General features: G+C 37.5%; 1 protein-coding gene across 4 annotated transcripts in view; it reads left to right on the plus strand.

Annotated features, from left to right (window-relative positions):
* SPATA17 (spermatogenesis associated 17) overlaps positions 1–15,602 on the plus strand; it is a 250,526-nt gene that overhangs the window by 110,187 nt on the left and 124,737 nt on the right. The gene's annotated exons all lie outside the window — the stretch shown is intronic.

The following is a 15,602-nucleotide window of genomic DNA, read 5'->3' on the forward strand; positions in this document are numbered from 1 at the left end:
TCTCCAAGCCAGGCTTCAGCAATACATGAACCATGAACTTCCAGATGTTCAAGCTGGTTTTAGAAGAGGCAGAGGAACCAGAGATCAAATTGCCAACATTGGCTGGATCATGGAAAAAGCAAGAGAGTTCCAGAAAAATACCTATTTCTGTTTTATTGACTATGCCAAAGCCTTTGACTCTGTGGATCACAATAAACTGTGGAAAATTCTTCAAGAGGTGGGAATACCAGACCACCTGACCTGCCTCTTCAGAAACCTGTATGCAGGTCAGGAAGCAACAGTTAGAACTGGACATGGAACAACGGACTGGTTCCAAATAGGAAAAGGAGTACATCAAGGCTGTATATTGTCACCCTGCTTATTTAACTTCTATGCAGAGTACATCATGAGAAATGCTGGGCTGGAAGAAGCACAAGCTGGAATCAAGATTGCTGGGAGAAATATCAATAACCTCAGATCTGCAGATGATACCACCCTTATGGCAGAAAGAGAAGAGGAACTAAGAAGCCTCTTGATGAAAGTGAAAGTGGAGAATGAAAAGTTGGCTTAAAGCTAAACATTCAGAAAACGAAGATCATGGCAAATAAATGGGGAAACTGTGGAAACAGTGTCAGACTTTATCTTTTGGGGCTCCAAAATCACTGCAGATGGTGACTGCATCCATGAAATTAAAAGATGCTTACTCCTTGGAAGAAAAGTTATGACCAACCTAGATAGCATATTCAAAAGCAGAGATATTACTTTGCCAAAAAAGGTCCGTTTAATCAAGGCTATGGTTTTTCCAGTGGTCATATATGGATGCAAGAGTTGGACTGTGAAGAAAGCTGAGCACCAAAGAATTGATACTTTTGAACTGTGCTGTTGGAGAAGACTCTTGAGAGTCCCTTGGACTACAAGGAGATCCAACCAGCCCATTCTGAAGGAGATCAGTCCTGGGTGTTCTTTGGAAGGAATGATGCTAAAGCTGAAACTCCAATACTTTGGCCACCTCCTGCGAAGAGTTGACTCATTGGAAAAGACTCTGATGCTGGGAGGGGTTGGGGGCAGAAGGAGAAGGGGACAACAGAGGATAAGATGGCTGGATGGCATCACTGACTCGATGGATGTGAGTCTGAGCGAACTCTGGGATTTGGTGATGGACAGGGAGGCCTGGCGTGCTGCAATTCATGGGGTTGCAAAGAGTCGGACACGATTGAGTGACGGAACTGAACTGACTGAAGGGCAGCTATAAATATATCCTGTAATTCTTTAAACCTAGTGCTCATTCTTGGTGACAGTTTTTTTCTTTTGAAAATTTTGAACTCCGTTTATACTTACAAACTTTCTTAATCTGAGTTCTGTGTGGTTTATACTTATGATTAGTAGTGTGATAGAGAAAGCAATTTTAAAAATGATGAAGTGGGATTTAATTGAAGCATCTGTTAATTCCGTTTTATCCAGAGTTGTTTAGTCATTGGGTATATAATGTAATAAATTGGAAAGACCATAAAGGCTTAGCTGTTTTACTAATAAAAATAATACAATAGCATATATCCATGGTGTGCCTACCATGTGTCAGAGAATATGGTAGATATTTTATACATGTTACTTTTAAAAGTATTTATTTCTTTTCAGTTTTAAATTAAGTGCCTGGTTTAACAAATCATTTCACAAACTTGACCAGGTAACTTGACTTATGGACCTGTATGAATTTTCAAAGAAATTACTGTTGTGTTTATGTTAACAATACAAGCCAACAATGCTGTATCTCATTTTTCTCTTTGTTTATCCCATGCTGACTGCTAGTAATATCTGTGTATATAAACTTCAGTTTAGTGATCACTTGTCCCTAGAACTTCCTGGCATCCAATGAAATGATTCTTACCCTGAGAGCTTGGCTGCCCGCTCAGCTTTGTCTGATGTAAATGCCCACACTCTTTCTACTGTACCATAGCCTCAAAGAAGAATCACTGGGAGGTTACCTAGAATTGTCTGAGCCTCTGTTTCACTCTGCACCTTGAAAGAACATTGTGAGGGTTAAATTTAATATGTTTAAAATGTTTCCAGGCCCTTAGAGAACATTCAGTAAATGATAACAATCGTATTAGAATTTAAGCTGTCAAGGATAAACTAAGACTCTACACTTTGACTTTCTTCTGTTTGTCTTAGCTGTTGGAAACTCTCATTTTCTCATTTCCTTTCTTTGCTTTCCTTTAATTATTGAAGAAAATTAGTTAGAAATCTTCATAATGATGCCACCTACCTCTACATTTCATACCTGGCTTCACTGACCTGAGGGCAATACAGGGAAATGATGTTTTTAAATCACCTCCCTAAGAGAGGAATAATGTAAACATGTCAGGAATTTTCATTTGAATCTTGCAAGTTAATATATTTTGTCATACTGATCTTTAATATTTGATCACAAGTTACTTCATGGGAAATAGATGGGGAAACAGGGGAAAGAGTGGCTGACTTCATTTTTTTAGGCTCCAAAATCACTGCAGATAGTGACTGCAGCCATGAAATTAAAAGATGCTTACTCCTTGGAAGGAAAGTTATGACCAACCTAGATAGCATATTCAAAAGCAGAGACATTACTTTGCCAACAAAGGTCCGTCTAGTCAAGGTTATGGTTTTTCCAGTGGTCATGTATGGATGTGAGAGTTGGACTGTGAAGAAAGCTGAGCGCCGAAGAATTGATGCTTTTGAACTGTGGTGCTGAAGAAGACTCTTGAGAGTCCCTTGGACTGCAAGGAGATCCAACCAGTCCATCCTAAAGGAGACCAGTCCTGGGTGTTTATTGGAAGGACTGATGCTGAGGCTGAAGCTCCAGTACTTTGGCCACCTCATGCGAAGAGTTGACTCATTGGAAAAGACCCTGATGCTGGGAGGCATTGGGGGCAGGAGGAGAAGGGGACCACAGAGGATGAGATGGCTGGATGGCATCACTGACTCGATGCACATGAGTTTGGGTGAACTCCAGGAGTTGGTGATGGACAGGGAGGCCTGGCGTGCTGTGATTCATGGGGTTGTGGGGAGTCGGACACAACTGAGTGACTGAACTGAACTGAACTGAACTGAAAATAAAAGGACAGTCCTCTGAAACTATCGACACACTTTTGTTAGACTCACTTTTGATAGTAAGGCAAGCTTCCAGCTTCCTTTCTTTCCTTCTCTTTTCTCTCTCTCTTCTTTCCTTTTCTTTCTTCCCTGACAGAATAGTGGCATCATCCTGGTCTCATCTGTTTACTCTGGTCAGGGGATTAGTTGTACCAACTGGAGAAGGCTACCTACTCCAGTATTCTGGCCTGGAGAATTCCATGGACTGTATAGTCCATGGGGTTGCAAAGCATTGGACATGACTGAGCGACTTTCACTTTCAACAGGATGGTACTGGAATTTTTAAGTGTTTTATTCCTTATATCCACCAAATTTGCTTTCCTTAGCTTTAAATAGGTGCTCTTCATCATGAATTAAAAAGTTGAATTGTAAAACTGATATTACAGGTACAATTATAAATCAGCTTCACCTTCACAAAAATATGCAACACTGTTTACTAAATATAGTGAATATAAATCTTAACTTTAAAATTCATCAGTTACTCCAAATAATGTATTTTTCTGTACCTACAATCATTCTGATACGATGCTAGGACTAGGATCAGGTCATATAAATGTATAGTATATACCCCTTAACTACAAGAATTCCCTCCAATTTCAGTCTCTTTGGAAGGGGTAGAAGGAAATTGCCAACTTTCTGATTCAGCTTATGTAGGTAGTCTCACTGAAATTAACATCTTATGTTTATGATTTTGTTGATTCCATTTACTATTTTATTTTAATAAAAATGTTTATATACTTTTCCAAACCTAAGCAAGACTCAGAGAATGAAAGGCATAATATTTCACTTTCAAGTATTGTTAATGATGTTTTTTCAAGATTACTTGGCTATTGGGAAGAAGTGAAGCTGCAGAAATAAAAATATTCCTAAGTCAAATGTTTATAGATTAATTGCATTGCCTGTTTTCAGAGTTTTGTTTTCAAATTATATTAAATACACATTTCAGTACAAAATAAAAGCAAAATATAAATTATTTTTAAAGGCTTGTATGAATTTTAACTCTCAATTTGTTCAGATATTTGAAAATTTACTGAAAAAATATTCAAACCTAAATAACTTTTATAAGACATATAGGAGGATAAGAGAAGTTTTGTTGAAGTCTTCTGATCATATTTTTAGCCAGGAGAAAGACAATATTTTATTAGTGATTTCAAGAATTTAGGAATGACATTAATGTAATTTCTAGAATACTAATTTTCATATTAATTTCATAATTCTATAGCTTAATTTAGATGAGTTGAAATAAAACATTCAGACCATGCTTCAGAAAATGTGAAGAATTTTGTAAACTAACATTGTATTTGTGAATTCATGTATAGATAATAAATGAAGTCATGTGTTACTTAATGTATTAATTTTAAGATAATTATGCTGATATACTGATGTATTCATACTGCCAGCATAGTTTTAAAGTCAGTTTTAAGCATATTTCTACTACAAATCTAATATACATCTTAAAATAATTCCAAAATCTACTACTGATTTTTAATGGTAATAATTATCACATCTTTATGCAAGCAAATGTATTAACACTAATAGGAATTACTCAGGTAAATAACTAATATTACAATGAGTGAATTAATAGACCCCTCAGGGTTTTATTAATTAAAAAGTTCAAGTCATACTAAAGCACCTTTTGTATATGTTTATTTCAATGAGAAAACTGAACATGGTAACTTATTTGCATAAATAATCAATCACCATTTACTAGTAGTAATAAGGTTAATTTGTTGCTACAGACATAATAGGATTAGTCAATTATATTTCTCAGAAAATACTGTTTGTTATGCACCTCATCACCTGTAACACAGGATTGGATTTAGTGCCCTTATTAAATGAACACATCAAAAAAATCTCTGTCTCTGTAAAAGTTGTATGAAAAGAAAGCTAATTTTAGTTGATTTGAGTAAGTAAAATGCAAACACTGCTTACATTTGTAAATTTAATTTATCTTTCTGCAAAGATTGATTATTTAATAAAGTTATTTATTTTGATTCAGTAACCAGTCAAACTGAATCTAACACATATAGGACATATTTCCTTTGAAGAAAATCTCCTTTGCAAATTTGTTTTATTCCAAATAAACAGATTTTCATTCCCTTGTCCTTGTTCTTGGATAATAAATTATGTTGTCTGCTCCACCTACTGGTAGATATATGCAAAGGACTATTGTTGGAGTTATTATAAGATACTGCCTTTGAAGTGTTGCCAGATTTTTAAGGATCTTCCTAGAGGTCAGCAAAGTTATAGATACAAATGTAAAACTCAAGGTCTATTGAGAAAAATTAATATTTAGAAATATAGGTTATTGTATAAAATTATAGACATTAATAGTTTCCTGATTGTATTACTTTCCTGAAATAGTTTCCTGAAAATATTACCCTTTTAAAAAATTTAATATGCCAATAAAAGGATAAATAAATACAAAATATATTTAGTATATTAAAATTAGGCATATTTTATTTTGGGCTTCCCTGGTGGCTCAGACGGTAAAGAATCTGCCTGCAATGCAGAAGACCTAGGTTCAGTCCCTGGGTTGGGAAGATGCCCTGGAGAAGAGAATGGCTACCCACTCCAGTATTCTTGCCGGGAAAATTCAATGGACAAAGGACCCTGGGGGGCTACACTCCATGGCATCACAAAGAATCAGACATGACTGAGTCACTGACACTCACTTTTTCCACATTTTATTTTAGTTATGGAATTTAATAGTTTATACATATTCAAATTATAACTAAAATGAAAAAAATATATGGTTAATTAAATTATACACTTAATTAAATACATGTTTTGTGGAAATATCTTTCATGTCATCATATATAATAGATTTTTAATGTTTTTCCTTTAATGGGCAGTTAAAATTATCTTATCAGTACTGAGAATGACTTTCAGTTATTTATGATCCTTTAAGAAGGCACCATACTCTAATTAATACTGACAAAACTTTACTTTTAATTACTACATTTTTTAGAGAAACAAATGGTTTCAGCTACTTTGCCTTTAAAATTGCATGAAATCTTATTTGTATACAGAAGGAAAATATCTTCATTTTAAAAATCAAATTTGATATGCCAGAAATTAAGTGGTAGTCTGTTGACATGTACAACATCTTTATAAGACAAATCTTAGAAGATGAAAGAATGCATAAATTAAGAAATATAGTAATGCCTCCAAATCATTTATTGCTTTCAACTCTATGTTTCCAGTATCATAAGTGGGAAGATCTATGCCTTACATATGTTAAATATTTAATATGTGACTGCTTCCCTGGTTGCTCAGATGGTAAAAATTCTGCCTGCAGGGTGGGAGACCTGGGTTGATTCCCTGGGTTGGGAAGATTCTCTGAAGAAGTGAATGGTTACCCACTCCAGTATTCTGGCCTGGAGAATTCCATGGACTGTATAGTCCGTGGCGTTGCAGTCAGACATAACTGAGCAACTCCCTTCCCCTCATCATTTTTTATGTGATTGCTTGCTTTTAATTTGAGGTGAGGAAATAACAGATGAATTGCTGTGTTTCAGTGTGCACCTGCCTCTGTATATGTGTATGTGTGTGATGCGTCTTCACATATATGATGTGTTTGGAAAGTGCCTTTGGGGAGTCATCTCATAAGGCATTGTCCTTAGACAAAGGTGTACAACATGCAATGGTTGGGAAACTCAAGGGTGATATTAAAACATACCCCTGTAAGAAATTCTCTTGGGCTCATTTTAGACCTCTTGAGCCTTATAAAACCAATTCTTTCACTTCAAAACATTAATTTTGTTCGTTCTCAGTTTCTAGGTTGATCTCTATCTCTGTCTCTCCCTCTCTCTCTAGATTTATGACCATCCAGTTATCCTTCTTGAAAACACCAGCATTATGATTATGTACTGCTCCTTGAGTTACCCACAATTCATTGCACTCTCTTTTTACCCTCTCTCTGAAATGGCTTAGTATTATAAGAAACTGATTCTAAGTGAGTTCATGTACAAAGATAGAGAAAAACTAGGTCCTGCATCAGTTCAGTTCAGTTCAGTCGCTCAGTCATGTCCGACTCTTTGCGACCCCATCAATTGCAGCACGCCAGGCCTCCCTGTCCATCACCAGCTCCTGGAGTTTGCTCCAACTCATGTCCATCGAGTCAGTGATGCCATCCAGCTATCTCATCCTCTGTCGTCCCCGTCTCCTCCCACCCCCAATGCCTCCCAGCATCAGTGTCTTTTCAAATGAGTCAGCTCTTCGCATGAGGTGGCCAAAGTACTGGAGTTTCAGCTTTAGCATCATTCCTTCCAAAGAACACCCAGGACTGATCTCCTTCAGAATGCACTGGTTGGATCTCCTTGCAGTCCAAAGGACTCTCAAGAGTCTTCTCCAACATCACAGTTCAAAAGCATCTCGGCACTCAGCTTTCTTCACAGTCCAACTCTCACATTCATACATGACCACTGGAAAAACCATAGCCTTAATTAAACGGACCTTTGTTGGCAAAGCAATGTCTCTGCTTTTCAATATGCTGTCTAGGTTGGTCATAACTTTCCTTCCAAGGAGTAAGCATCTTTTAATTTCATGGATGCAGTCACCATCTGCAGTGATTTTGGAGCCCAAAAAGTTAAAGTCTGACACTCTTTCCCCATCTATTTCTCCTGAAGTGATGGGACCAGATGCCATGATCTTAGTTTTCTGAATGTTGAGCTTTAAGCCAACTTTTTCACTCTCCTCTTTCACTTTTATCAAGAGGCTCTTTAGTTTCTCTTCACTTTCTGCCATAAAGGTGGTGTCATCTGCATATCTGAGGTTATTGGCATTTCTCCTGACAATCTTGATTCCAGCTTGTGCTTCCTCCAGCCCAGCGTTTCTCATGATGTACTCTGCGTAGAAGTTAAATAAGCAGGGTGACAATATACAGCCTTGACATACTCCTTTTCCTATTTGGAGCCAGTCTGTTGTTCCATGTCCAGTTCTAACTGTTGCTTCCTGAACTGATACACGTTTCTCAAGAGGCAGGTCAGGTGATCTGGTATTCCCATCTCTTGAAGAATTTTCCACAGTTTATTGTGATCCACAGAATCACAGGCTTTGGCATAGTCAATAAAGCAGAAATAGATGTTTTTCAGGCACTTTCTTGCTTTTTCCATGATCCAGCGGATGTTGGCAATTTGATCTTGGTTCCTCTGCCTTTTTTCTAAAGCCAGCTTGAACATCTGGAAGTTCACGGTTCACGTATTGCTGAAGCCTGGCTTGGAGAATTTTGAGCATTACTTTACTAGCATGTGAGATAAGTGCAATTGTGCAGTAGTTTGAGCATTCTTTGCCATTGCCTTTCTTTGGGATTGGAATGAAAACTGACCTTTTCCAGTCCTGTGGCCACTGGTAAGTTTTCCAAATTTGCTGCATATTGAGTGTACCACTTTCACAGCATCATCTTTCAGGATTTGAAATAGCTCCACTGGAATTCCTTCACCTCCACTAGCTTTTGTTACCATACAGAAATGGTATGGACCTAACAGAAGCAGAAGATATTAAGAAGAGGTGGCAAGAATACACAGAAGAAATATACAAAAAAGATCTTCTTGACCCAGATAATCACGATGGTGTGATCACTCACCTAGAGCCAGACATCCTGGAATGTGAAGTCAGGTGGGCCTTAGAAAGCATCAGGTCCTGCACATGAAAGAGTAAAGCAAGCCAGAACGTCGTGTACATTTCTATGGTGCCTTCCTGTGAGTAGCACAAAGCAGTTTTATTCTGTTTATCCTCACGATATTCTATAAAGTAGCAGTTATCTTGCTGGTGACTCAAATGCCATTGTTTGGTATTCATTTTTCCCTGGACACTTGGCAGATACATTCTTTCGGGAAGATTATGTAGTGAATAAAGATTTGACCTATGATCTTTGGATTTGCGGTTTAAGAGGCAGGTCTTGAAGTTTGGTCATTTGTTCCTGGTCCCAAGTGAACTGTCTACATCACAAAACCATAATATAATTTGTTACTGTTGGCAGTCTCTGTTCAGAAAAGGCCAAGGACTGAACTACCATGAAGAATGAATTAGCTATTAACTTTTACATTTTATTTCCTTCCTCTTTAACATTATAGTTTTTATTATCCTGTAATATGTGAAAGGGATAAAATTATCCATTATCAGAACTCTTTGAAGAGACAGATGAAGTGGTGAAAGACAATATCTTGTTGTGTCCCCAAAATGAGTCCCTTTTCCACTCTTGTGTCCTTGCCATTATCAAACCACCCACATCTAAGAAACAGAGGCAAAAATATGGATAGAAGCAAAAATAAAACTAAATTAAAGACTTCTTAAGTAGAAAAGTACCTAGCTGCTTTAATTATTTATAATTTTTTCTTTTCAATATACTGTTTTTTTTAAAGATTTTTTATTACTCTTTAGCAAATATCCTATAAATCTCTCCTGTACATGTGAACTGGGGCGAATTTATGTGTTGTGGGGCTTGAAGCTTATACAATTTGGGGATCCACGTTTAAGAAGATAGTATGGGTCAAATGGTAAAGAACCTCCCTGCAATGCAGGAGACCTGAATTCGATCCCTGTTTTGGGAAGATCCCCTGGAGAAGGAAATGGCAACCTGCTCCAGTATTCTTGCCTGGAGAATTCCACGGACAGAGAAGCCTGGCAGGCTATGGTCCATGGGGTAACAAATAGTGGGACACAACTAAGTGGCTGACACTTTCATTTCACTTCATACAATTTCATGAGGTGTTTACTTGTTGATGACAGCCACATCTCTGGAGCAACATGAGTCTTTAGATGATGGGTCTTGCTTGATTCTCCTGTGTTTTCTGTGATACATGGGTTTGTTGTGTCTTTGAAGGTGAATGGTGTTTGTAACTGCAGGGAAAGTACCAGGGAGTGCAAAGAGTGTTTCATTTCAGGAAATCCTTGGGTTTGTATGAAGACTTCTTCAGGGCCAATAGTATATCTAAGTTAAAAGTAATAGTTACAGATGCAAAAAAAGATAGTGTACAGTTACAAATACAAGAAGAGGAATACTTTTTTAGTGAGCAAAAATCATTTCATATACATTTCAGGTGTTAATGTGTACAATACCAGAATTCAAAATCTCAAAACAGAACAGTAGTTTTACTAACTGCCTGACTGCTCTATAGTATGTGTTCTCTGTATTTTGGCCTCATACTCTTTCATTGCTTCTTTTGACTGTAATTTTGTTATATTTTCTAGAGTGAGAAGGAAAATTTTATCCACTCTTTTCTCTAGGAATGTTGACCTAAATTTCTTATTACTACAAAACAAGTTAAATGATGTATTTCTATTTGTTCATGCTGCATTATTGAGCTCAGTTTTGAAACGGGAGAACTTCCATTTATAAGGTAAATGATGAGAATCAAATTCTCCATTTATCACACATGTGAATTTTACAATGATTTTCCATGGTCCAGTTTCTGGCAGTTTATACCCCTTTTCAAACCCTGTTTCTTGTCCACTACCCACATGCTTTCAGAGCCACACACCTTAGGAAGTTTGTGTTGCCTTGCAGTCTCTAGATCTGCGTCTTTATTTGTGATGCCTGGTGAATCTGCACAGTGAGTTGCAGGAACATTCCTGAAAGTTATTCCTATATATACTGTGTGCAAACCCTGCTGCTCTGGTTAATCTTGCTCACATAAGATTTAACTTTTATTTTAATGTGCTTTAAATAATCATCTGCTTAATCAGATAGCCAATCTAGCATTCAGACATTTAAATAAATTATATTATTTTAGTCCTATTTTTAAAATTGAAGCACCTGATTTTCTTTGTCTCTCTCTTATTTCTTTTACATATTATTTTATAAACTCAGGATCTATTTACTTCCATCCAGTACATTGGTAAGTTTTTAATGTATTGGGTTATGGAATAGAGATAGTTCTCATTAGATATTAAAAAATAAATTATATACATATGTATATTGTGTATTTATATGTATATGTATGTTTGGTGGTTTAGTCGCTAAGTCACGTCCAACTCCTGTGATCCTGTGGACTGTAGCCTGTCAGGCTCCTCTGCCCATGGGATTCTCCAGGCAAGAATACTGGAGCAGATTGCCTTTTCCTTCTCCAGGGGATCTTCCGGACCCAGGAATCGAACCCTGGTCTCCTGCATTGCAGGCAGATGATTTACCAACTGAGCTATATACATACATATTGGGAAGCCCAATATGTATGTATACAAACATACAAATTCAGACTCATATAAAATTTTCAATACTGTTTTTTTAAAAAAATAACATTTGACTAATGTTTATTGGGACTATTCTCTAATCACAATCTTAAAATATATTCAGTACCAAAACCTGGTAATATAAGGATAAAAGCAGAAGAATAAATTGTTCATATTATACCATCCCAAAGATAACCACTGTTAAAATTTTGGTTTATGTTCTTCCAGTAATTTTATATGCATGGATAGATATATATTATAGATAATTATATAGAACATGTACATATATGTGTGTCTGTTTTTTACTTAGAAATGGTATCCTATACAGTTTTAAGAGAAAATTCAAGTCAGAAAATAATTAGGACAAAATGTTTCACAAAAGTTAATTCCCATTTCCTCAGTGTAAAATGCTTCTCCGCTTATCCTTGTCCCCAGCACACCAGACTTTAAATTGCATTGTATATAAATCTTTTATGGAAAATAATTTACAGCCAACTACTATGTACTTATTTCTATTGGTTTTGTATACAGTTAATGTTGCTGGTAAGTTAATTGCAATCAGTTCTATCCATTTCTTCATTGATTAGACAAGACTGAGTTTGGGGTGATTCCTTTCGATATCACTAATTTTATTAATAATATAATGAAACCTCAAATCTAGAAATCCAAGGAAATTAATACCATTGCTTTAACTAGATCTGATGAAATAACTGGGTCTGTAATACCTTGTAGATTTGAAGATTTATTCCTCTTATTTTGACTATTCTTCTGTTTTTAGGATACTTCATAAATACTTTATGGGCTTTCCTGGTGGCTCAGTGACAGAGAATCTGCCTGCCAAGCAGGAGACATGAGTTTGATCCCTGGGTAGGGAAGATCCCCTAGCATAGGAAGTGGCAACCCATTCTAGTATTCTTGCCTGGGAAATCCCATGGATAGAGGATTCTGGCGGACTGCAGTCCATGAGATTACAGAGTCAGATGCGACTTAGCAGTAGACTTTCACTTCACTTTCATAGATACTTTAGATTAAGACCAGTTCTAAGTTAGATGCTGTTATAACTGATACACAATGAAGAAGTGGAATTTGTTAGCTCATGATTCATCCTAGCTCTTCTGCAAGACCAGAAGAATAACTATATGTAGATAAGCCCTGCTCTCCCTATTTAATTCCCTCTTCTGGATTGGAAAACTTCAAATGTCTTTCAACTAAGCATCTGGTGGCCAAATTGTAAAATCTCAGGCTTTGGTTAAGTTCATCTCCTTTCGTCCCTTCTCTTTTCTCCTTTACTCTTCCTCCATACCTCTTTCCCCAGCCTTTATATCCAACAATCAAACACAGGGATCGAACCCGGGTCTCCTGCATTGCAGGCAGATTATTTAACCTCTGAGCCACCAATGAAGCCCATAATCAAACACACTTTGTATTAAAAGTAGGAACATAGGGAGAGAAACTATACTTTCAAACGTTTCCTTAAAATGAAGTCTTCACTAAGTCAGTGGTTAAGATACTCAGTCATTGTCTAATGTAGCTAATTTGGTCAAGATCACTTTTAAGAACATGAGTATTTGTTAACTTTTGAGTTTAAGTTAAGGTAGAGTCCAATATTCCCTGGTGGCTCAGCAGTAAAGACTCCTCCTGCAGTGTGGGAGACACAGGAGATAGGGGTTCAAACCCTGGATTGGGAAGATCCCCTGGAGAAGGAAATGGCAACCCACTCCAGTATTCTTGACTGGGAAATCCAGTGGACAGAGGAGCCTGGCAAGCTATAGTCCATGGGGTCACAAACAGTCGGCCAGGACTGAAGTGATTGAGCACAGCATGCATAGTCCAACACAAGAAATTATCTGTGACCTTAAGATTCTATGCAGAATAAATTAGATAAATATTTTAAAAGACACAGAAAGTGTTCTCAGTAGTATGTGTTTTTATTATAGTCACAAAAAACAAAGAGGAATTGCAATTGTTTATTTTTAAGTGTATATAAAATGTTTCATTTTGATGTGTTGAGCATGATTTTAAGAATTGTAGTATAAAGTGGCAAGTTTCCTGTGTAACCAATAGTCTTGTCAATTACTGTTTCTATCTACTGTAAGCCTTGACAGTTGGAAGTATTTCAGTCAAAAAGTGAGTTATGTTATCCACACAGTATCACAACAGACAGTAAAATAAAGGATGAGAAAATGAAAGGAAGGTGTGGAGAAAGGAGGAAGGGGGAAAAATTTATCTTTAATTTATCTTTATCTTAATCTGTGACTATCCATTGGACCTAAAATAAATAAACTGCATGTCTTAATTAGCTATTATTATACTGAAAGATTTGCCAAAATGATATAAACTTTCTTAGTTTTGAGAAAAGTTATGTTTTCAAGATGTTTATTAGTTTGTCTCACTAATGAGTTGAATTTTAATTTTTTTTCCTTAAATTTATTTAGATTTAGTTTTCCATTTACTTTTTTAAAATCTATTTTAATTGGAGGTTGATTACTTTACAATATTGTATTGGTTTTGCCATACATGTGCTGTGCTTAGTGGCTCAGTTGTGTCTGACTGTTTGCGACCTCATGGACTGTAGCCCACCAGGCTCCTCTGTCCCTGGGGATTCTCCAGGCAAGAATACTGGAGTGGGTTGCCATGCCCTCCTCCAGGGGATCTGCCCAATCCAGGGATTGAACCCAGGTCTCAGGCATTGCAGGTGAATTTCAGTTCTAATATCCATTTGAAATGAACTGTGATCATGCAGTTCAGTCAGTTCAGTCGCTCAGTCATGTCCTACTCTTTGCGACCCCATGAACTGCAGCACGCCAGGCCTCCCTGTCCGTTACCAGCTCCCAGAGTTTACCCAAACTCATGTCCATTGAGTCGGTGATGCTATCCAACCGTCTCATCCTCGGTTGTCCCCTTCTCCTCCTGCCTTCAGTCTTTCCCAGCATCAAGGTCTTTTCAAAAGAGTCAACTCTTCCATGAGGTGGCCAAAATATTGGAGCTTCAGCTTCAACATCAGTCCTGCCAATGAACACCCAGGACTGATCTCCTTTAGGATGAACTGGTTGGATCTCCCTGCAGTCCAAGGGGCTCTCAAGAGTCTACTCCAACACTACAGCTCAAAAGCGTCAACTCTTCAGCACTGAACTTTCTTTATAGTCCAACTCTCACATCCATACATGACCACTGGAAAAACCATAGCCTTGACTAGACGGACCTTTGTTGACAAAGTAATGTCTCTGCTTTTTAATATGCTATCTTGGTCATAGCTTTCCTTCCAAGGAGTAAGCATCTTTTAATTTCATGGCTGCAGTCACCATCTGCAGTGATTTTGGAGTCCCCAAAATTAAAGTCAGCCACTGTTTCCACTGTTTCTCCATCTATTTGCCATGAAGCGATGGGACTGGATGCCATGATCTTCGTTTTCTGAATGTTGAGCTTTAAGCCAACTTTTTCACTCTCCTCTTTCACTTTCATCAAGAGGCTCTTTAGTTCTTCTTCACTTTTTGCCATAAGGGTGATGTCATCTGCATATCTGAGGTCATTAATATTTCTCCTGACAATCTTGATTCCAGCTTGTGCTTCCTCCAGCCCAGTGTTTCTCGTGGTGTACTCTGCATATAAGTTAAATAAGCAGGGTGACAATATATACCCTGACGTACTCCTTTTCCTATTTGGAACCAGTCTGTTGTTTCATGTCCAGTTCTAACTGTTGCTTCCTGACTTGATACAGGTTTCTCAAGAGGCAGGTCAGGTGGTCTGGTACTCCCATCTCTTTCAGAATTTTCTACAGTTTATTGTGATCCACACAGTCAAAGGCTTTGGCATAGTCAATAAAGCAGAAATAGATGTTTTTCTGGAACTCTCTTGCTTTTTCCATGATCCAGCGGATGTTGGCAATTTGATCTCTGGTTCCTCTGCTTTTTCTAAAACCAGCTTGAACATCTGGAAGTTCACGATTCACGTATTGCTGACGCCTGCCTGGCTTGGAGAATTTTGAGCATTACTTTACTAGCATGTGAGATGAGTGCAATTGTGCGGTAGTTTGAGCATTATTTGGCATTGCCTTTCTTTGGGATTGAAATGAAAACTGACCTTTTCCAGTCCTGTGATCATTCAATTCAGTTCAGTCACTCCATCATGTCTGACTCTTTGTGACCCCATGAATTGCAGCACGCCAGGCCTCCCTGTCCATCACCAACTCCCAGATTTCACTCAGACTCACGTCCATCAAGTCAGTGATGCCATCCAGCCATCTCTTCCTCTGTCGTCCCCTTCTCTTCCTGCCCCCAATCCCTCCCAGCATCAGTCTTTTCCCAGTGAGTCAACTCTTCACATGAGGT

This window comes from Ovis canadensis, chromosome 12, assembly GCF_042477335.2.
Source record: "Ovis canadensis isolate MfBH-ARS-UI-01 breed Bighorn chromosome 12, ARS-UI_OviCan_v2, whole genome shotgun sequence".
NCBI lineage: Eukaryota > Metazoa > Chordata > Mammalia > Artiodactyla > Bovidae > Ovis > Ovis canadensis.